Source organism: Cervus canadensis, chromosome 25, assembly GCF_019320065.1.
Source record: "Cervus canadensis isolate Bull #8, Minnesota chromosome 25, ASM1932006v1, whole genome shotgun sequence".
NCBI classification, from domain to species: Eukaryota; Metazoa; Chordata; class Mammalia; order Artiodactyla; family Cervidae; genus Cervus; species Cervus canadensis.
The window spans coordinates 31,098,091-31,121,491 of record NC_057410.1 but is presented as its reverse complement, the minus strand read 5'-3'; the positions used below and the strand labels follow the sequence as shown (position 1 = coordinate 31,121,491).

The following is a 23,401-nucleotide window of genomic DNA, read 5'->3' as shown; positions in this document are numbered from 1 at the left end:
CCTCTCAAGATATGGATTCTGCCACCCTAGATGATCAAAAGTTTCCAAAGGACCATCTTATGAAGGAAACCAAAAGTGTATATTTTTTAGGGCAGTGCAGGTTCACTTTTGATTGAAGAAAGACTCAGATTTATTTTAAGCAATAACACTGCTGAGTTTTTTCACATTGAGAATTACTATTATTTCCCCTATTTCAGTTATTTTTTAAAAATTCATCTTATTTTTTGAATAGGTGATACATGGACATGGAACCAAACTCATAAGTTATAAAACAATACAAAGTAAAATGTAGGCTTCCCTAGCATTCTTATTCCTAAAATACTCAATTACCCTCCCCCCAGTGACAACCATAGCTACCAGTATCCCATACATATAATAAGTGCAAGCATTTGTGTATCAAGTGTGCACACTTGGGCAGACACACACACATACACACTGTTCCTTTTAAAAACGAATAAATGGTATTATACTAAAAATATTGTTTTACATCTTACTTTTTCCCCTTTTAATGGCATATATTGGGCATTATTCCATACACAGCTGCCTCATTCTTTTAAAAGACCGTATTATATTCTGCTGTATGGATATTCTATTGCTCAACCAGTTCTCATAATGAATATTTAGGTTGTTTCCAATATTTTGGCATTTCAAACAAAGCTACTCTAAGTAACTCTGTACACCAGCTATTTTTCATAGATGAAAGCATATCTAAGGATAAATTCCTGCAAGTGGAATTACTCCATCTGTAGATACTGTGTGGGTTTCCCTGGAAGCTCAGCTGGTAAAGAATCCGCCTGCAATGCAGGATACCTGGGTTCGATTCTTCGGTCAGGAAGATCCACTGGAGAAGGGATAGGCTACCCACCCCAGTACTCCTGGGCTTCCCTGGGGGCTCAGACAGTAGTCTCTGTAACTTGGACAGATAAAGCCAAACCACTTCCAGATCAGATGATGGCAAATTATGATCCACAGGCCAAGTCCAGCCATGAGCTAAAGATATTTTTGCATTTTTAAAGAGCTACTTTTTTAAAGAGGAGGAGGAGGAAGTGGGGGGGGGGTTCGGGAAGAAAATTTGACAGAGACCTCACATGACCTTTAAAGCTTCAAATATTTATTATCAGGTTCTTTACAGAAAAAGTTTGTTGACCTCTTCTCTTGGTCAATTTATATTCCCACTAGCAATTTGTGATGAGTGTTTCTCCACTATTTCAGTTTTAATCTTTGGTCAAATTAAGATTTAAAATAATGCCTCAGGTTTTGTTTCAGTTGAAGAAAAATTTGAAGAACCTATAATACACTAGGTATTATACACTAGGTATTAATAAAACACTAGCACTACGGTTTTTCCAGGAGGAAAACACAGCTTGTTTCAGGACACAAATATCAACTGACACTTGAATTGCTCCTGATTCAATTCTGTTGACAAACTCAAGGCAGATTTAGGACTAGAACCTGGGCCTTCTGCCTCCTGGTCTTACACACCTTTCTCCTAAACCACAATTTTCACACGTCCAGAATCACAAAACTAATAGAGAGTACAACTGGTCCAACCAACATCCCAGCCCACTCTCTACCTTCCCCATCTCACTGGGGTCCAATCTGTTTATTTCTCATCCAAAACGTGTTTTCAGTCCTGTTCATTGGGTTGGGGGTAGGGCAGGGGACGACAAGAACAAAATAGAAAACCTTCTCTCTTCTAAGTATCTGGAGAATTCCAAATTCATAAAGGACCAAACCCAACCATCCATCCATTCTAAATGTGTCTTTTTTCCATTAATCTTTATAAATAGCCTCCACCTCACTCACTCTATTTATGCTGCCAGAGTCTGGCTGCTTCTGCAGTGCCTGTGGTGGAAAGTGGGGGGGCCCCCTCTGGAAATACACACAGGAGTTTTTGTAGACACTTATAAGAATTCATGGACAGAGGAGCTTGGCAGGTTACATTCTATGGGGTCACAAAAGAGTCAGACACGAGTTAGTGACTAAACACATACACACAAGAATTCATTCGCTGTGTTAGTTAATTTTATATTGTCAACTTGACTGGGTTACAAGAAGCCCAGAGAGCTGGTAAAATATTATTTCTGGGTGTGTCTGTGAGGTTGTTTCTGGAAGAGATGAGCATTTGAACTGATGAGCTGAGTAAAGCAGATGGCCCTCCCCAGAGGGAGTGGCCATGTGCCAATCAATTGAGGGTCCGAATAGATTGAAAAGGCAGATGTAGGGCCAATTCCCTCTCTGCTTGAGCTGAGACATTCATCTTCTCTGGCTCCTGGATATCACATCGGAACTTCTGATTCTCTGGATTTCCGACTCAGATCAGAATTTATACCACGAGCGGATTCTCAGGCCTTTGGGATGGGACTGAATGATAGCACTGGCTTTCTTGGTTCTCCAGCTTACAGACAGCAAATCATAGACTTTCTCGGCCTCTATAACCACACGAGCTAATTTTTATAATAAATCTCCTCTTGTATATATAGTCATACATATCCTATTCGTCTGGTTCTCTAGAGAACCCCAATATACCCGCTTCCACAGAATTTCAGGGCCAAGTAAATGTCAATGGCCTTGGATATGGAGCAAGAAAAGCATCTCTGTCGTTCCAGTCCTCGCCTTCCTCTGCCCTCGCTGGTCTCCTAGGATTCAGCACTCATCTTTCTCTAGTGTGCCAGGCACTGTTCTCTTACCCCGGTGACTGCTCACCCACGACTTCAGATGGGGGCCAACCTCATTAAGCACCACCCGCCACGTGGATGCAACACTGCTTCTGGCAGAGATCCGCCAGCCTCTGCCACGCAGATATCCAGACTCTGGTCTATGCCTGCTGAGCACTGTCGTTTCCAGCTAGCCCTGTGGCTAAATCTAAATGATGCTTGAGTTAGAAACGCTTCCTGTAGTCCTTCCAGCATCATAAAAAAAAAAAAAAAATGCATTTGAGAGCAGTCACCACTGATAATAGCTTTAATAAATATAATTCGTCCTATTTTCAATTAAGATTTTAGCTTTCACCCAGCAGGGCTTTAATAGAAGACTTAAGCCAGAGAGCAGGTCATTGAAAACAAAGAACACCTTTTTTAATGAACGAAATAGAAGGACTTCTGTTGCCATCCTAGGTTTTCTTTTTTAAGTCTTCCTGGCCCTCATCATTCTGAAACACAGTTGAAGATAATTCTTTTCCCTCACAACACCATTACTCCCTCCCCTCCACTAATTCCTACCTCCATTTTGTATTCTGTTACAAAGCTTTTTAATAGGACTAGTAATATAAGAGAGAAACTAACTAGTAGGTGGAATATTTTGTTCCTTGTAATAGGCTGTGGTCAAAAAATCATGCAAATTCTCACCAGGATACCAAGAAAGGAGACATATATGCCAAGAAGACTCCATAAGGGGACTCGGATGTCATCTCTCTCTGCCAATACCTCAAAACCTCTTAAGGTTTTGGCAGCAGGCTCTGGATAATACCACATCTCTATAAATCAGCTCAGTCACACAGATATGATTTAGTTATCTCCTAGGACAACAGGATGTTTGGCTGACATTTGGAGGCAAACGAGGAGGCCAGTCCTAGAGACTGCCTAGCTCCACACTGAGGCACAAAGGGACTATCCCGCCTTCTACACTAAGGTGTCAGCTCCCTGGCTCGTAGTTGACATTTTTTTTCCAGGTGTTTTTTTTTTGTTTTTTTTTTTCCATTTATTTTTATTAGTTGGAGGCTAATTACTTTACAATATTGTAGTGGTTTTTGCCATACATTGACATGAATCAGCCATGGATTTACATATATTCCCCATCCCGATCCCCTCTCCCACCTCCCTCTCCACCTGATTCCTCTGGGTCTTCGTAGTTGACATTTTTAAGGTGCTAGATTGAAGGCCAGAGGAGAAGAGGGAGGCAGAGGATGAGACAGTTAGGTACCATCACCAACTCAATGGACATGAATTTGAGCAAACTCCAGGAGATAGTGGAGGACAGGGGAGCCTGGCGTGACGCAGTTCATGGTGTTGCTAGGGGTCGGACATGACTGAGCGACTAAACAACAACATTAACCCATTAAAGAAGTGAGCATGAGATGGCATGGTTAAAGCAGGCCCTCCCACAGTCATGCAATGGTGGAGGGTGAAGATACCCCGGGGGTGATGAAGAAAAGCCCTGAGTTACAATGACACAGCATAGAACAGTGAATAAAACAGGGCAGACATGTATGTATAAACACATACGTTTGGGACATGCCCCATGGTTAGTGGCCTTTTCTCAAAATTTTATTCATTCATCTATTCACTCATTCAACAAACAGTTATTGAGGGCTCACTGAGTGTCAGGTATGAATACTAAGAACTAGAGAAATGATGGTAAACTAGATAACTTCTTATGGAGCTTACAGTCTAGTGTTTACAGCTTAGTTAAGAAAGAAATTTATAACTGATGCCCATTAAAAAAAAAATAGCTGGGAAAAGTTGATATTCTGGACAATTGAGAATTATCACATATACCATAAATGGATTCTCAGTTCACAAATAAGTAGACTTACCTCCAAGTAGTCTACTTACAACTGAGTAAATCAAAATAATAGCTCTGTTCATTCAGAAAAAAAAAATGCTTCTTGAGGACAAGCTGTGTGCTAGTTACTAAATTAAAAGCTGGATTGCAAACTGACTGATAAAGTGGTCCAGTGGCTAAGACTCTGTGCTTCCAATGCAGGTGGCCTAGGTTCGATCCTTGGTCAGGGAACTAGATCCCACATGCCACAACTAAAGATCACACATACTGCAACGAAGATCAAAGATCCTGCACGCCCCAACTAAGATCCCGCACAGCCAAATAAATCAAAATAAATATTATTTAAAATACTATAAAAATAAAATAAAAATAAACATTTAAATAAAAGAATGGGAGTGAGGAAAGTCATAAGGTTTGGAAAGAGGGCAGCACTTAACACTACAAGCAGAGTCTTAAAGAATGTTGAGTAGGGCAGTGCCTGGCAGGCAAGGGGTTGGGAAGCTCATTTCAGATAGAGGGAACAGAATGCACATGCCCAAGTGAAAACAGTGCCTTCACGGGGAGCAGAGAGTGCATCTGGGCAGTGGCCAAAGATAAGCCTAGAAAGGGAGACAGAACACGCATCGACACAGCTGCCCTGTATCTGGCAAGCAGTGGAAAGCCTCTGCTGTGTTTTGAGCATGAATGGATTAAACGATTAGATGTGTCTGTTGAAATATTACTCAGGCTGAAGTAATATGCACGTCACACATTTCTGAAGGTGTGGTCGAAGGTATAAAGACTGGAGGAAGGGAGAACGGTGCAGGAGAGCAAGGATGGTGCAGTGGCAGGAGGATAATGACCATCATCTGTTCTTCTTAGCTTGATTGCAAACCAAAGGGAGTGTAACTGAAAATTAAAGAAAGATATCTAAGAAGAGGTCATCCATTAAACTCTGTCCAGACTCTTCATTAAAGCAAAACAGAACAAAAAACAACCTAGCGTCACATTACAAGATGAATAAAACTGCCGGTGCCTTTAGAACTATTAATTGCATTAAGAGAGTCCCAGGGAAACAACATTGATGAGAGAAAAACAACTTTGTTCAAAGATATTTTTAAGTCTACTACTCAAATAGCCAACAAATGAAAATAACCCAAATGTCTAAAGCTAAGGAACAGTTTAAGTCAACTGTCATCAACATGACTAAGTACGACATAAAATTAAATATAGCCATAACTAAAAAAAATAACTTGTAACTAAATGCATGAATAAATACGTAAAGAAAACAAAAAATACACAGCTGTAACTATCCCCATACACTATGTGAGGGGCAAGCTTCAGAATAAGATACATACAATGGTTATAACCATAAGTGCCCAGTATGTGTCAGGCCTAATGCTAAGCTCTGAGAATCCAAAAATAACACTGGGAAAGGCAGACTCAGACAGTTATAGCAATGCAAGAAGTTCCAGACAAAGCTGGTCACCTCATGGTGGAAGAAAGAAGACTTGCCCAGCTCAGAGCCAACACACAAACACAAAACAAATGTGGACATTCAAATCAGTAGCAGAACTCAGTTACAAATCTGATCGACCCCAAACATGTACCTATTGATTTTATTAGCTTATCCTGGACATGGAAATAAAAACTGTGAAACTTATGATGTGTGTGTGTGCTAAGCAGCTTCAGTCAGGTTGGACTCTCTGAGACGTTACGGACTGTAGCCTGCTAGGCTCCTCTGTCCATGGGATTCTCCAGGCAAGAATACTGGAGTGGGTTGCCATGCCTTCCTCCAGGAGATCTTTCTGACCCAGGGTTCAAACCCGTTGCTGCCTGAAGCTCCTCACTGCAGGCAGATTGTTTATTGCTGAGCCACTGGGGAAGCCTGTGTAACTTACAATGAAGAGAACACTCAAATCCCCAAGACCCTGGTTTGAGAGACAAAGATTTAAAAGTAGGAGGATGGCAGTGGAAAGGAAAGAAGACAAAGATTCACCCAACAGTATTCAACCCCTGAGGGGAATTGAGAGAAAAGAATTAGACATGCAGTCAAAAGACTGAAGCCTCCACATCTGGGAGAATGGTCACAGGGTTCCCTAAAACAAGAGACCCAAAGAGAAGATAAAGTTTGAAAGTAAAAACTAAGCTTCAACAGTTGACATTGAACATTTGGGAAACTCAGTGTCAACAAGAGAGGGAGAAGTATGCAGGACTGTGCTAGAAAATTACTTCTGGAGATTTAGAGCTATAGGGTAGAGACTCAGAGTCCAAGTCATCTTGTGGAGACAGATGAAACCAGAAATGAATACTGAACAACAGGTATGAATGTATCTACCTAACACTCCTAAATGGAAAAGATACACCCGTTTTAGCCCCTCAAATATTCAAGCATCTACTCACTTTCAAAGTAGTATTGCTATCAAATTAATAAAATAAGTGGAGTAGGGATGTTTGGATAGCATCACTGATTCCGTGGACATGAACTTGGGCAAACTCTGGGAGACAGTAAGGGACAGAGAGAATCTGGTGGGCTGCAGTCCATGGGGCCACCAAGAGCCGGACACAACTTAGTGACTCTAACAGCAACAAAATGGAATAAAGAATAGCAATACAATAAACTACAGAATAAAGGATCAGTCTACACACAGAGTAGATACACTGACCTCTCTACTTTTATAATGAACATAATTTGGAAACATGATTTGATTAATAACAATTAATATGAGGGACTTCTCTGGTGGTCCAGTGGCTAAGGCTCCACACTCCCAGTGAAGGAGGCTGGGGTTCAATCCCTGGTCAGGGAGCTAGATCCCACATTAATTGTGGCATGCACAACTAAGAGTTTGCATGCCACAACTAAGATCTGCTACAGACAAATAAATAAACATATATATATATATTTTTTAAAATAATAATAATTAACATGAAAGCTAACTTTTTCTGCAGCCATATATTCAGAACCACCCTCCAACTAAGCCTGTGAACTTCTAAGATAAGGACTGTGGGACTGTCTCATGTAAATTTCTAACAACATATCTGGAGGATAGCAAACACTTAATATTTATGGAAGAAATTTTGCAAATCAAGGACGACTTTGCATGGTTCTCAAACATGAGGAAGTTGTAGAGTACGATATATGAGAGCATTTGAGTGTATGTACATACCACTGAGTTCTCCTGCTGAAAACAATCTGGGCTGCCAAAGTGGAGGTGGGTGCTTTCACTCATTTGAAATCTACAATTACTCATATGTAAATCAGAGGCAATGTAAGGAATGTGAGAAACTCAGAATCAATTTATCTTTTTAGTACTTACTGAGATTCTTTTTGTGTTCGTGATCTGTGTGTGCCAACACTACAATTGTGCTAGTTCCAGAAATAACTCAGAAAAACATTTTCAGTGATGAGCTTTGAGCGGCAAAACTGGAAAGGATATTGTCGATCTAGTGTACATTCAGGGTATGCTGAACATCCTGCTCTTTCTCTCACATGCATGCTTCAGAGCACAGATGTGAAAACAACACTGTAAAACTCAAGACTACGGGGAGAGAGCTGAAGAAGGAGAAACACAATTTGGGTTCTTACACTGGGTTGGATATCAAATCACCAGTTGTCCTATTTCCACTTGCTGAAACACATTCCCAAGAAGCTAAAGTGAAAATAATTCTTGTTTTTCCTGATACTCTATGTTTGATTCCCTTATTGTCAGTGAAGACAAATGGCATGAACTTTTAAGGGGAAAGTCCAGACGAGGATTAAGAGGGAAGTTCTGGTTTTCTTAAATCCATCAGCTGAGGCATACGAACAAAACAAAGCTTCCCAAACACATCACAGTTACCTAGGGAACCTGTTAACAATACAGACTTCTCGGCCCTCTCAGGAAAATTCTGACTCAGTAATTTCTGGGGTGGGACTGGAAATCTGTATTTTTCCAAAGCCCTCCCCACTCCCACAAATGATTCTAATAACCAGCCAGGTGTGTGAGCCATGAACAAGAAACTGTACTCAGACTCAGCAAATAACAGTAACAGTTTTCATGTGGGCAGCATCTCAGAGTTTACCAAAGCCACATTCACATAAACTATCTCATCACCATGTCACCGATGATGAGGTTCAGAGTGGTCCAAGATCCACAAGCCTGCATGTGTCACATCTCAGTTCAGATGCCACAGTTTAATAACATATCTCCACTGCACCATTACTCCAGAACCAAATTTCTGAGCACTGGTGAACTCTAACCTGATCTTGAGTCCCATTTCCCAGAGTATCTATGTACCCAACTGGCAAATCACTGTGGTGCACCCAGACAATTCTTACAACTACACGTAGTTCAGAAAGACTAACTGCGTCCCAAGTGACCACTTCTTACTATACAAGCACTAGCAAAATCTATTAAATGGAACTTTAGTAAATTTGTAGAATGCACAGCTTGTAACATTCTAATTTTATTTTATAACTTGTAATGATAAATTATCTGAAGATAAAGAAGACAAAGGCATCCACTTCAGAAAAGAAAGCGATGCCCACAAGCCTCACAACTAATTTCCATAATAAATTTCCGTAATTCTAGTTAATGAAACTCACTAGGATCCTGAAGCATGAGAACAAGATCCTTTGTAATTAGGAAGGGTGCTATGAACAACAAATAAAGGTAAGTGGATGGATGTGTATGTGTATGCATGTGTGTGTAGGCAGCCAGAGAGACAAGCAGGGAAATGAAATATGAAATATCTTGGCTTAGAATGGGTTCCTGGTTTTCAGTCCATGTGGTTCTGCATAACTTCTGAGTGCTGTGGCAAGAAAGGCTGGTTCACATACTGGAAAACAAACTGCAGACACACCTGGGATACAGGCAAAAACCTAATGCTACCAGAAAATCATGGCCAGATCCAGCCACCTGTCTTGTGTGTGTGTGTGATCCATAAGAATGGCTTTAACATGTTTAAATGATTGAAAAAATCAGAAGAATTATATTTCATAATGTGTTAAAATTATATGAAATTAAGATTTCAGCATCCATAAATAAAGTTTTACTAGGACACGGCCACACCTATTCATTCTGTGTCATTTTATGTATTGCCTATGGCTGTTTTCATATTGCAGAGTTAAGTAGCTGTGACAAGAAGCCATATGACCCAGGAAGCTTTTACTATTTGGCCCTTCAAAGAGGAAGTCTACCAATCTCTGCTTTAGGGCAGGTGTTAGATTACTTCCTGAAAAATGACTCTGATCATAAATAAATAAAATACTGAAGTTAGAATTATCTCAGATTTATTTTCTTTGATATTGACCTAAAAAGCATAGACATCACTATTGAGTAACCTCTGCATGGGTGTCCTGATATTGAACTGAAACTATTCCCATGGTTTCTGAATCCATACGTTGGGGCAGGTGAGGGCTTCTGCACATTCAACTCCATCATTACAATGATGGATGCATGAAGAGGCAGCCAAGCAGGCTAATCCTGCAGGGCTCTCTGCATGGGCTGGGTCCAAGCCTTCCTTTTATTGAGGGATAAAGAGTTTTTTACCCTGTCAACAAATATCTCAGGCACTATTGCCATTTTCCTAGCATTAATATTTAAAAGTCTGAAATGCGGGACAAAACACATACTTCAAAGTAGAATGGCAGTAGCCACTGCACTCCCTTCCACGAAGGCAGGAAGGTGGTCTGTCAGGATCCAGACAGTTCTGGTCTATTATGAATAGTCTCATTTCTGCCATCTCTGAAGGCAACACAAATTAGGTATAAAGTGTTTTATATTGTTGCACCAGTCAGCTAATTCAATTGTCAGGATACCTCAAACCCTGTAATTTAGACTCAAAAGAGTGGGGAGCCTTGCGCCTTTTATCTGCCTGTTAGACTATTCCATGTCACAGCTTGCTTGAGGTGAGGGGAGGAAAACGAAAATGTTCTCCATTAGAAAATTAATGTAAATACCCTGGAAAGCCAGTTAATAACCATAATGGTTCAGAGTGGTTTATTATTCACAGCACAAGTACATATTTTAAACTGTGGCTGTATCACACACATTGATTGCTGGCTAACTTTTTTTTAAGGCTTCTTGTTTGGCTGCTTATGTGTTATGGTTGAATTCTTAAGGCATTTTACTCACATTTCAAACAGCACCTAATCCAACCCTCTTTCCCAGTGTTTTTACCTAAACCCTCTGTGAACAACAGTTCCCAGTTTCATAACATATCCAGTCCTTAGGTGCCAAGGTAACAAAGGAGCTGCCCTCATCCTGAAGAACTCTGTGGGTTCATTTCCCTGTTGAAAACCTGAATCTGCTTTCACAAGCTATAACTCTAGTATGAATCCCAGCTCTGCCAGGGGGATGTGCACAGAGATGATACGTCATTTCCCTGAACTCCAGTCTGCAGCTGACAACTGAGGTTAAGACTACTTTAAATGATGATTTTGACTCAAGAAATTTACTAAATATCACTGAATTATATACTTACCATTGGCCAATTTCATAATATGTAAACCACTCCTCAATAAAGTTGTTAAAAAGTTAATTTTTTTAAATTGTGGTTAAGGCAAGAAGCCATCAATGCAAATGAGCAAGTAGAGAGACATGCTCACTGAGAAGAAGAGACCAGGAGGTGGGAGTAAACAGATGAAGCCAGAGGCCCAGACAGAGGCCCTCAAGCGTGTTCCCTGGTGTCATGTCCTATTTAAAACCCTCTCCTAGATTCCCCTCTCTTCTGCCCCTCAGAGTTAAACTTGCTCTTTGTTAGGCTGTATTTTGGATATGCTTTTGTAAATGCAATTATCACATTGCATGGCAAATATTTCTTTAAAAGTCTGCTTTCCACTACACTATGAGTTTTTGGAGTGGCAGTCCTGGTCCCTAATTTAGTCTGATAAGGTTTAAGAAAATTAGATGAATGAAAAAATGAATAACTACTGTTTACTGCAAAAAGTAAAAAAAAAAAAAAAAGATGGCTTTGAAGAATCAATTAACTATACATGTATATGCAAAGCACTTAGTACAATGTTTTACATGTCATGAGCATTAGTAGATGGAGTTTCTCTTTATTAACAACACATGCTAAGAACTACGCTACAGAAAGACGTCTTTTTTGAAACTACACTAACCTGCAAAACAGAGATGTCCTAATGCATAGAAGACCTAGTTTTAGGAGACCCTTGTCTTATTTCCAAAACTTAAGGGCCCGATTTCAAAGAACCTCACAGAGCTATCTACATTTTGTGATCAGAATCCTCCAAGGTCACAATTAGCAGCAACCTCACTTAACCTTGTACTTGCAAGTTGAAGCCACATTGAGCAGTAATTGTTGGGCTGGCTGAGTATTCATTCTCCTAAAGTTTGATCTGAATGAGAAGAGACAAAAGGCAACACAGAGTAAGGGAGGGAAGAAGCGAGAGATGGTGTTCCTGACTGTCTCCTCCTCCCCTTCCCAAAGGTAAGCTACTGTCCAGAGTGTCAGGAACTGCTGGACTACTGACTTAGCTGTCACCACATGAGATTGCTTCAGCCATTCAATAGATATTTACTGAGCCCCTCCTATGAGCTGTCATTGTTCTAGGTAGTAGACACGTCAATGAACAAAGCATTTAAACATACTCAAGTCCAATGAGGTGAGGTGACACTACTATCTGACATCAGGCGTTAGTATAAATAAGTAGTAACTAAGATCTGAAAAAAGAGGCCACAAATTCATCCATATATGGAAACTTGATAAATGCAAATGGTGGCACTTCACATTCGTGAGGAAAGGATGGAGGTTCAGTAAGTGTTGCTGAAGTGGTTGGTTATCAGTATGGGGGGAAATACTAAATTCCTAACTCACTTAATATGTTGAACTTAATATCAAGTGGGTTAATGGTCTAAATACTAAAGGCAAAGTTTAAATTCTTTTTAGGAAAAACACAGGTAAATATCTTTAGTCTGCAGACAGGGAAGGACTCCTTATGAAACAAAAAGCACAAACCACAAAGGAATGAATTGGCAACCTCAAACACATTAAAATTTAAACTATTCTATTAAAAAAGATAAACTGGAAACATTGCAACTCAGTAAGAAAAAGACACTATAAAAGAGAAATAAGCAAAAGCTATGAACTGATATTTCACAAAAGAGGAAACTTGAATGGCAAATCAATGCAAAAAAATATGTTCAACTATACTTGTAATCAGAGAAACACAAATTAAAACCACAGTGAGATAATATTTTACCCCTGTCTGATTTGAAAAAAAAAAGTTACACTCTTGACAGTACCAAGTGTTTGGTAAAAATACAGGCCATTCATAAACTGCTGATCAGTCTCTTTAGAGAAGAGTATGGCAGTATCTAGCAGAGCGGACAGTATGATTACCGTGCAGTCCCACTGCTGTTGCAGCTACGTCGCTTCAGTCGTGTCCGACTCTGTGTGACCCCAGAGACGGCAGCCCACCAGGCTCCCCGGTCCCTGGGATTCTCCAGGCAAGAACACTGTCCCACTACCCCACCTCTAAACACCCTGGCAAACAAGTAGATACACAGAATAATAGAGCAGCACTGCTTTAAAACAACCTAAATGTATGGCAAAAAGAGAAAGGATAACTTAATTACACAGTTATTTTATTTCGTGAACATACTATAAAAGTGCATTATCAGCTTTGGGTATCAAATGGATAAATGCCACACAATGCAAAAAAGCAAATTATAAGAATACATAATGCATTCATACATGCACATATGGTATATACGTTGTGATACATATAAAGTTTAAAGACAGGCAAAATAACAGTATGTCTTGCTTAAGGATATATGCAGATATAATAAAACATCAAAGGTTATAAGTCTGTCATCCTTAACCCCTGTCCTCCCTGATCCTCTGCATCCTGCTGCTAATACTTAGTTCCTCAGTCGTATCTGACTCTGAGCAACCCTATAGTTGCAGGCCACCAGGCTTCTCTGTCCATGGGATTCTCCAGGCAAGAATACTGGAGTGAGCTAGCCATGTCCTCCTCCAGGAGATCTTCCCAACCCAGGGACTGAATCTGGATCTCCTGCATTGCGGGCAGATTCGTTACCGCTGAGCCACCAGGGAAGCCCCCACTGCAGCCTATCAGTCACTAAGTTCTACTGACTCTGCTGCCAAAACACCACTCAAACAGAACAAGCCATTTCCCTTTACCCCCCTGGTCACGGTCATCTGGATCAATGACTACTAGCCTCCTAACCAGGCTTCCTACCCCAACTTTCCACCTCCAGTCCATACTCCACCTTATGGCCAAAGGAAACTCCTGAAGCAAATGTCTGATTTTCAAAAATCTGCTTAGAAGCTCTCAATGGCTTTTGGTCGTTCTCTGGACACTTCTCAACATGACCTACACCGCCGGCTGGGCCTTTCCCCTTCTCTCTCCCTCCTCAGCTCCTGTGCACTCCCTGTGTTCTAGGCATCAGCTGCTCTAAAGGCTTCTGGCTTCTTTCGGGCGCCACGCCTCTCCCCAGTTTGCACACGCTGCTCATCCCACCTGGAATGAAATCCTCCTCCTCCTTCCTGGTTGCCCTGCTCACACTTCAAGTCTCTATTAACAGTCATTCTGTCTGAAAGCTTTTATGAACCTTCCCTCCACCTCTGCCCTGAGTAAGTGAGGAACTTCTAGCTTGCCAACAAAGGTCCGTATAGTCAAAGGTATGGTTTTTCCAGTAGTCATGTATGGATGTGAGAGGTGGACCATAAAGAAGGCTGAGCGCTTTTGAAATGTGGTGCTGGAGAAGGCTTTTGAGAGTCCCTTGGACTGCAAGGAGATCAAACCAGTCAACCCTAAAGGAAATCAATCCCGAATATTCATTGGAAGGACTGATGCTGAAACTGAAACTCCAATACTTTGGCCACTTGATGCAAAGAGCCAACTCATTAAAAAAGATTCTGATGCTGGGAAAGACTGAAAGCAGGAGAAGAAGGGGATGACAGAGGACAAGATGGATGGATAGCATCACCAATTCAATGGACATGAGTTTGAGTAAACTCCGGGAGTTGGTGAAGGACAGGGAAGCCTGGTGTAATGCAGTCCATGGGGTCGCAAAGAGTCGGACATGACTGAGCGACCCAACAACTGAACAACAACCTCCACCTTCATTGCAACAGCATGCCACCACTCACAGATCTGCTTCACCACCTCCTCAGACAGACTCCAAGCCCTCTGAGGAGACCAAGGCCACGCAGAGATCATTTACTCACCATGGATGCCGAGCACATATTAGGATGTTCATTTGAAATATCTATTCCATGAGCGTTACCTCGTTACATTTAGTCCATGTACAAACAATGCTTATGAAACCACCTCAGTTGTCTCCTTCAACCTGAAGATATGCAGGGCTCTAAATTCAGAAAGCCATGAATTACCTGCAGTGTTTATGTTTTATCCCCTCTGCTGCTTTGGCAAGCATTGTTTGCCACCAGAGAAGCACTCCATCAAAAGGAGCAAGAGGTGGCAAGCCTCAGATCTAGCCAGCTTGATTCTCAAACCTTTAAAAAAAAAAAAAAAAGCCCCATGTATTTTCAAAGGTCAACACCTCGGTTACAAGAGAGACATAATGCCTAAAATCTTGTTAGGATTACCATGACTGAAGTGGAAAGGTTTTTGGCAAAAGGACTGAAAGTTCATTCATTTATGTTTTTTTGTGCAAGGATTTTTGGTCTAAGGCTCAGGTGGCTATGCTTAACAGCTGCCAAGGATGGAGGCTGCCCGCGAGTTCACCAGCAGTTACCTAGTACAGAAGCTCTCCATTTTATATCCCCAACCTTCCATCCCATTCTTTTTTTTTATTAGCATAAACATTAAGAACACAGACTCTGGTGCCAGGATGCCTGGTTTAAAATCCCTGCTACATCATTTATTGGCTGTGGTATGCTGGGCAAATTACTTAGCTGCTCAGCGTCTCCAGCTTCCTCACTTGAACACGGGGATAATATGGCACTTATTTCAGAGGTTTGCTGTGAGGATTAAATGAGCTAATTACACATAAGGCACTTAGAGTAAGGGCTCCGTAAGTGTCAGACATATCTAGGGACAGAAGAATAGGTTTGGAGGAGCAGGGATGTGAAATAGAATGAAGAAGACAGAAGCAAAAGTCATCTGCTACATAATAATAACAGAGCGCTTTGAACAGATTATTACTCAGCCTTCAGAAAAATCCGTTAAGGCAAGTGAGCCAATCCAAGTCACAAGGCCAATAAATAGCTGAGCTGGATTTGAATCCAGGCAATCTGTTTCCAGAGATCAAGTCCTGAACCACTATGAAATCGTGTCTCCTACCTTCACGTCTGCCCCTTGGGGAATGGGATTTCTGCCTTGAAAAGGAGAAAGTGAAGCAAAAAAAGATGTAAGGAATGGAAGAGAAGAAAGAATAAACAAAATAAGGTCAGACTCAACTACTTTCTGAATTTAAAAGAGATAAAGTGACAGGTTTCCCTTTATCATCCCTTCGCATGCACAGAGCCTACTGTCTCTGTGGTTGACACTTTACCGTGAATCTGGCGAGCCAGGATGAAATTAAAGTCACTGTGAAAGACTGCAACAGGATCACAGATCCCTCTCGACTTGGTAAGACCCAAATGTGAAGTGGACATCGGGGTCATGAAATGAGAGGGCGGGGAGGAGGGCTGAGCACTGTGTCAGAGACACAGAAGTGGTGTCCCCACCCAGAGCACCAAGACAAGCTGCAGGGCTTTAGAGTCAGACACACAAAGGATTCGCACTGTTTTCTGACCCAGAGCATCTGAAAAAAATGACTAGACATCTCTGAGCATCACTTTTTCTATATGTGAAATCGGAACAAGAATACCCACCTCTTCACGGATAAATCACATTGCTACAGTGTCAGAAAGAAATGGGAAGATAGCACTAACACATAGCAAATGGAGGTGAAGAGTGAGGGCAGATTGGTAATTGATGGTGGTGTTCAGTCACTAAGCTGTGTCCAACTCTTTGTGACTCTATGGACCGCAGCACGCCAGGCTTCCCTGTCCTTCACTATCTCCCAGAGTTTGCTCAAAACCATGTCCACTGAGTCGGTGATGCCATCCAACCTGTGTCACCAATCTTGTCTTCTGTCACCCCTCCTCCTCCTCCAATCTTTCCCAGCATCAGGGTCTTTTCCAGTGAGTTGGTTCTTTGAATCAGGTGGCCAAAGTATTGGAGTTTGAGCTTCAGCATCAGCCCTTCCAATGAACATTCAGGGTTGATTTCCTCTAGGATTGACTGGTTTGATCTCCTTGCTGTCCAAGGGACTGTCAAGAGTCTTGCCTAGCAACATAGTTTGAAAGCATCAATTCTTCAGTTTGGTAATACCTCTTTCTTTTTTCAATTTAACAAACTTACACAGTACTTACAATATGCCAGGCACCGTACTAGTCAGTCACTTTACAACTATTAACTTATTCAATTTTTGTGGCAGACTGTTTGCCAAAATGGGGGCAATGATTCCCCTTACTGTATCCTTGCCTTTGGAGAGTCCCCTCCCACATGGACTCTGAGGCTGGCCGGATACCTGCTTTGGTCAATGGAACAGCAGCAAATACGACATAAGCAGAGATCTGAAAAATGCTTGTGCTTTGGGATTTGCCATCTCTTGCTGCTTTTTTGAATCCTGAGACCTCCACATGAAGATCTGCCACCCCAAACAAGGTCCCCAAAGACCTACTCACTTGTCGACTGCCAGAAACAAGTGAGGCCACCCTAGATCCTCCAGCTATCAGCTGACCCACCAGGACCACAAAGCAGGAGAGAACTCAGTGGAGCCAAGCCAAGAAGAGCCACCCAGCCAACCTACTGACTCATGAGCTGAGTAAAACAGCTATTGTCTTAAGTCGCTAAGCTTTGGGATTATTTAACAAATCAACACAAAGTAACTAATACAACCTTCCTAACTATCATGTTAAGTAGGCATTACTCTCATTCCTATTTTACAAGTCAGGCAAGGGAGTTAAAGAGAGGTTAAATGACACGCACATACTGTTTAAACGGCAGTCGAGTCCACCCCAGGCAATCCGGCTCCTAAATATGTGCTATATCTATGTGTCTATATATTTATATAGATACCTCCCCAACACTATGCTGCTTTACCTAACAAAGGTAAAGACATTTGCATCAGTTGATCCAGAAATTTATCACACAGATATACTCATATGAAATCATGTATGTATAAGAGTATTCAGCACCGCTGATAGTAGCAAGGCTAGAAAAACCAGTTCCAGCAGATCCATATAAAGGTACCACGTGAGGCCATAAAAAGAAGAGGTAGCTCTACAAACATCAATCTTGTGTACACAGAAAAAAGCAAAGTGCATTTATATGTTAGCATTATATGTTAACATTTACATTTGTGTGTAAAAAGGGGGGGGCTATGAATATACATCTGCTGTGTCTCTCTGCATAGACTATTTCTGAAAGTACACAAGAAATGGGTTTAACCTCAGTTATTTCTAGGGGGAGGGAAGCAGCCAGTTGAGCAAGAGTAGGAGGAACAATGTTCACTGAAAACTTCCTATCTTTTAAATTTTATGTAAATGTATCACTTGTTCATTGTAACTTTAAAGCTGTTACAAACATGAAGGGAGATGACCCATGCCTGGCACAAAGAAGCCATCAATAAGTGGTAACTACCATTGTCGTTATTTGTCCACGACTGATTTCTAACTCTTTTTTTCAAACTTTAAACTTTTTTTTTTTTTTTTGAAGAAATAGAATGTTTTCATTGTCAGCTGGCAGAGAGGGGAACACAGTATGCTCCTGCCTCAGGAACTATACCCCTAAGGCACGTGCTCGCAGTCAGGAGTCTGTGATGAGGAAGCAAAGGTGACAGGATCTTAATTTCTTCCTCTTGGATTGTTTCATAGACAGTCATAAACTGGTGTCAGTAACCCAGTAACTGCATCTGGCAGTTTGGTGGCTCTGAGGCCTTCTTTCTGACATGTAACTACAAGGGGAAGGGTGTTGTAAGGTAAACACCAGATAGGGGATGTATTTAGCATAGAGGGCAGAAAAGCAAACTTAGTTACAGACGTGCAGAATGAGAAGCACTCTAATCCTTCTCCATCAGAGGGCAGACAGATTGAAAACCACAATCACAGAAAGCTAACCGATCTGATCATATGGACCACAGCCTTGTCTAACTCAATAAAACTAAGCCATGCCATGTGGGGCCACCCAAGATGGTCAGGTCATGGTGGAGAGGTCTGACGGAATGTGGTCTACTGGAGAAGGGAATGGCAAACCACTTCAGTATTCTTGCCTTGAGAACCCCATGAACAGTATGAAAAGGCAAAATGATAGGACACTGAAAGATGAACTCCCCAGGTAGGTAGGTGCCCAATATGCTACTGGAGATCAGTGGAAAAATAACTACAGAAAGAATGAAGAGACGGAGCCAAAGCAAAAACAACACCCAGTTGTGGATGTGACTGGTGATGGAAGGAAAGTCCGATGCTATAAAGAGCAATACTGAATAGGAACCTGGAATATTAGGTTCATGAATCAGGGCAAATTGAAAGCAGTCAAACAGGAGACGGCAAGAGGGAACGTCAACATTTTAGGACTCAGCAAACTAAAATGGACTGAAATGGGTGAATTTAACTCAGATGACCATTACATCTACTACTGTGGGCAAGAATCCCTGAGAAGAAATGGAGCAGCCATCATAGTCAACAAGAGAGTCCAAAATACAGTAGTTGGATGAAACCTCAAAAATGACAAATGATCTCCATTCGTTTCCAAGGCAAATTATTCAATATCACAGTAATCCAAGTCTATGCCCTGATCAGTAATGCTGAAGAAGCTGAAGTTGAACGATTCTATAAAGACCTATAAGACCTTCTAGAACTAACACCCAAAAAAGATGTCCTTTTCATTATAGAGGACTGGAATGCAAAAGGAGGAAGTCAAGAAACACCTGGAGTAACAGGCAAGTTTGGCCTTGGAGTACAGAATAGGGCAAAGGCTAACAGAGTTCTGCCAAGAGAACGCACTGGTCATAGCAAACACCCTCTTCCAACAACACAAGAGAAGACTCTACATAAGGATATTACCAGATGGTCAATACTGAAATCAGATTGATTATATTTTTTGCAGCCAAAGATGGAGAAGATCTATACAGTCAGCAAAAATAAGACCGGGAGCTGACTGTGGCTCAGATCATGAACTCCTTATTGCCAAACTCAGACTTAAATTGAAGAAAGGAGGGAAAACCACTAGACCATTCAGGTATGACCTAAATCAAATCCCTTACAATTATACAGTGGAAGTGAAAAATAGATTCAAGGGATTAGATCTGATAGATAGAGTCCCTGAAGAACTATGGATGGAGGTTCATGACACTGTACAGGAGGCAGGGATCAAGATCATCCCCATGGAAAAGAAATGCAAAAAGGCAAAATGGCTGTCGGAGGAGACCTTACAAATAGCTGTGAAAAGAAGAGAAACAAAAAGCAAAGGAGAAAGGGGAAGATATACCCATTTGAATGCAGAGTTCCAAAGAACAGCAGAGACAAGAAAGGCTTCCTCAGTGATCAATGCAAAGAAATAGAGGAAAAAAATAGAATGGGAAAGACTAGAGATCTCTTCAAGAAAATTAGAGATACTAAAGGAACATTTCATGCCAAGATGGGCACAATAAAGGTCAGAAATGGTATGGACTTAATAGAAGCAGAAGATAAGAAGAGGTGGCAAGCATACACAGAAGAACTGCACAAAAAAGATCTTCACAACCCAGATAATCACAATGGTGTGATCACTCACTTAGAGCCAGACATCCTGGAGTGTGAAGTCACTTGGGCCTTAGGAAGCATCAATAAAAACAAAGCTAGTGGAGGTGATGGAATTCCAGTTGAGCTATTTCAAATCCTAAAAGATGATGCTGTGAAAGTGCTGCACTCAATGTCAGCAAATTTGGAAAATTCAGCAGTGGCCACAGACCGGAAAAGGTCAGTTTTCATTCCAATCCCAAAGAAAGGCAATGCCAAAAAATGCTCAAACTACCACATAATTGTACTCATCTCACATGTGAGTAAAGTAATGCTCAAAATTCTCCAAGTCAGGCTTCAATGGTATGTGAACAGTGAACTTCCAGATGTTCAAGCTGAATTTAGCAAAGGCAGAGGAACCAGAGATCAAATTGCCAACATCCACTAGATCATCGAAAAAGCAAGAGTTCCAGAAAAACATCTATTTCTGCTTTATTGACTACGCCAAAGCCTTTGACTGTGTGGACCACAACAAACTCAGGAAGATTCTTAAATAGATGGGAATACCAGACCACCTGACCTGCCTCTTGAGAAACCTGTATGCAGGTCAGGAAGCGATAGTTAGAACTGGACATGGAACAACAGACTGGTTCCAAATAGGAAAAGGAGTACATCAAGGCTGTATAGTGTCACCCTGCTTATTTAACTTAAATGCAGAGTACATCATGAGAAACGCTGGGCTGGATGAAGCACAAGCTGGAATCAAGATTGCCAGGAGAAATATCAATAACCTCAGCTATGCAGATGACACCACCCTTATGGCAGAAAGTGAAGAAGAACTAAAGAGCCTCTTGATGAAAGTGAAAGAGGAGAGTGAAAAAGTGGCATCTGGTCCCATCACTTCATAGCAAATAGATGGGGAAACAGTGGAAACAGTGACAGAATTTATTTTCTTGGGCTTCAAAATCACTGCAGATGGTAACTGCAGCCATGAAATTAAAAGACGTATATTCCTTGGAAGGAAAGTTATGACCAACCTAGATAGCATATTAAAAAGCAAAGACAAAGGTCCATCTAGTCAAAGTTCTGGTTTTTCCAGTGGTCATGTATGGATGTGAGAGTTGGACTATAAGGAAAGCTGAGCGCCAAAGAATTGATGCCTTTGAACTGTGGTGTTGGAGAAGACTCTTGAGAGTCCCTTGGACTGCAAGGAGATCCAACCAGTCCACCCTAAAGGAGATCAGTCCTGAGTGTTCATTGGAAGGACTGATGTTGAAGCTGAAACTCCAATACTTTGGCCACCTGATGCAAAGAGCTGACTCATTTGAAAAGACCCTGATGCTGGGAAAGGTTGAAGGCAGGAGGAGAAGGGGATGACAGAGGATGAGATGGTTCAATGGCATCACTGACACAATGGACAACATGAGTGTGAGTAAACTCCAGGTGTTGGTGATGGACAGGGAGGCTTGGCACGCTGCAGTCCATGGAGTCACAAAGAGTCGGACACCACTGAGTTACTGAACTGAAATTAAAATAAACCCGGAATGTTCAGGCCTACTCACTGTTTTCTTTATCTTCTTTGCTCTCAGAGAAGTGAAAAAGAAAAACTCATTCCTCTTTTTTCCTTTCCAGTGCACAAATTCCCCCATCAGGTTTTTCCCTCCATATTAATGGAGGAAGGGAAATGCATGTCTTTCTTGTCTGGCTGAGGACAAACTTCAGTTTTGCTCAATTTGAAAATCACCAGCTGTTCAGCCCAGGGACCCATCTATCTCCTACTTCAAATTTTTCTTGAGATGTGAACCCCAAGAAATCTTTATTGGGGTGATAGTCAGTCTTCTGTAACTTCTTTAATGTTGACACTGAACTCATAGACCCTACTTAGTTGGGGTCGTGGAGCTCGCACCCTGTTCTATTAAGGGGCCCCAAGGTGACTTTTGCAGTTATTCCTGCTGGATCTGTTTGGAGGAGTGGCTGTAATCACTTTGGGGGCATTGATTTTCTCTGCACATCATCTTTATTTTGATGTAAATCTGTGTCATCTGATAAGGGTCCTTCTCTCCGGTTGGAGACAGTCCTTTGAATTATGTCTTTTTCAGAATGCATAATCCTCTGGTTGCACGTCACAGGGCATCTAAGGTAACTGGGGCCTGTTATCCTGCATTCTCAGAATTTCCTTTGGGTTCACCACAGGGAGTGTTTGGAGTGGCTGCAGACAAACACAGGCCAGGTGGCAGTTATTCCCCTCTCTCGGGGCCCGCTGCCTCACATTGAAGGGTGGCAATCGCTGATTTCATGTCTCAGGTCTTTCCTTCTTGGTCATGGATAACCATCATCCTCCTGGAATTGAGGCTCCAGGTCCTGCTTCGAAGTCATTTATAAGCGATTCACTGCTGCCTCCTCCTTCTCCCACCACCCCCGACTACTCCAAACTTTAAACTTTCTATTTTGTTTAGGGGTATAGCCAATTAACAATGTTGTCACAGTTTTAGGTGAACAGCAAAGGGACCCAGCCATACACATACATGCATCTATTCTCCACCGAATACAAATAAGTTTTAAAAGTAACTCTTGAAATCCTTGGCTCTCATAGGAAGGAGGTCATTTTGGATGCAAAATAGAGAACAAAATGTTAACCAGCTACATGAAGAGGTGAAAGAAGAATCGAGCAGGTGGCTTCTCTCGAGGTCACGTGAGGTTCAAAGCACTGGGCAGAGTGGTTTATGCACCATGCCAGCTTCTCCCTGGAGAAACCCAGTTACTGGGCATTCTGAACACCCTCATGCACTTTCCCTTTCAATCAGGAATACCAGGGAAAATAGTCACTGCTTTCCACTGTAATAGAATGTCGTCCCTCCCTCTGCATTTACTGATTTACAATGGCTAAATGGTCACCACATGCATCTTCCAAACAGCAAAATTATCCTGTCAGGGCCAGAAAACATCCGAGACAGGAGCAGGCAGTTTGCAGGCAACAGAGTAGACTGGCAAGAGCAGGGTTTTGGGGTCAGGCAAACCCAGGTCCAATCCCAGCTCCAACACTTAGCTGGGTGGCCTAGAGCAACATACTCAACGTTCCTGAGCTTGTTGACTCCATCTGTAGAATGGTGACAAGAGTTACTATTTCACAGGGCTCTTGTTAATACGTGTACCACAGTAAATGTTCACTGAATGCTCACTATTTTCATTATGCACCTTTATTCCTTCCTCCCACATC

At 41.6% G+C, this 23,401-nt stretch overlaps 1 protein-coding gene across 3 annotated transcripts in view; it reads right to left on the bottom strand.

The window, feature by feature from the left end:
* The window catches only part of TMCC3 (transmembrane and coiled-coil domain family 3), a 272,744-nt gene that overhangs the window by 243,883 nt on the left and 5,460 nt on the right, over positions 1-23,401 (bottom strand). The gene's annotated exons all lie outside the window — the stretch shown is intronic.